General features: G+C 62.1%; 1 protein-coding gene across 1 annotated transcript in view; it reads right to left on the reverse strand.

The window, feature by feature from the left end:
• Positions 1-1052, reverse strand: part of DRAP1 (DR1-associated protein 1 (negative cofactor 2 alpha)) — a gene marked incomplete at its 5' end in the record, with an annotated part of 6521 nt that overhangs the window by 1558 nt on the left and 3911 nt on the right. The window lies entirely within an intron of this gene.

Genomic DNA, 1052 nt, shown 5'->3' on the forward strand with positions numbered 1-1052 from the left:
CCATCCCCTCCCAGCGTGTCCCCGTCCCTGCTACACCTCAGCACAGCTCCCTGGGGATGGGGACATCCGGCCAGCTGTGACTCCCGTGTCCCCAGGGTGAAGGGTCCCTTCTCTGATGTCCCCAGGACATCCTGGTCCCCAGGGCACCCCGTGTCCTCTCGCCAACATCCCCCGTGTCCCAAATCCATCCCCACATCCCCTGTTCTGGTGTCCCCGACGTCCCCTGGTCCCCAACCCTTCCTTGGTGTTCCCAACTTGTCACCACTCTGATGTCCCCAACCCCTTGATGTCCACCTCCTGTCACCAACACGTCCCACATCCCCTCTGTGATGTCCCCAACTCATCCTCACATGCTAGTCCCATGTTCCCAACCCCTCCACAACATCCCCAACCTGTCCCACTGTCCCCTCCGCTATGTCCTCAACTCAGCCCACGTCCCCTCCGCCACGTCCCCAATCCCTCTGATGTCCCCGACCCATCCCAGACCCCCTCCGCGACGTCCCCAACCTGTCCCCAATCCTCAAGCATCCCACGTCCCCGATGTCCCCAAGCTATCCCACCTCGCACTTCCAAGTCCCCAACCTGTCCCACCATCCCTTTTCTGATGTCCCCAACCCATGCCCCCTCCACAATGTCCCCCACCTGTCCCCATGTCCCCAACCCATCCCATGTCCCCACCATGCCCCTCAGGGTCCCCAACCTGTCCCACTGTCCTTTTTCTGTGCCTATGTCCCCTCCACAATGTCCCCAACCTGTCCCCAACCCACCCCACATTCCCCACCATGCCCCTCAATGTCCCCAACCCATCCCAGATCCCCTCTGCGATGTCCCCAACCTGTCCCACTGCCCCTCTCCTGATGTCCCCAACCCATCCGATCCCCTCCGTGATGTCCCCAATCCACCCCACATCCCCACCGTTCCCAACGTCCCTAACCTGTTCCTCTTCTGATGACCCCAACCCATCCCACGTCCCCTCTCTGATGTCCCCAACCCATCGCAGATCCCCTCCGTGATGTCCCCAACCTGTCCCCAGCCCACCCCACATCCCCTCT

Source organism: Haliaeetus leucocephalus, unplaced genomic scaffold (genome assembly GCF_000737465.1).
Source record: "Haliaeetus leucocephalus isolate CR32 unplaced genomic scaffold, Haliaeetus_leucocephalus-4.0 Scaffold300, whole genome shotgun sequence".
Lineage (NCBI taxonomy): Eukaryota > Metazoa > Chordata > Aves > Accipitriformes > Accipitridae > Haliaeetus > Haliaeetus leucocephalus.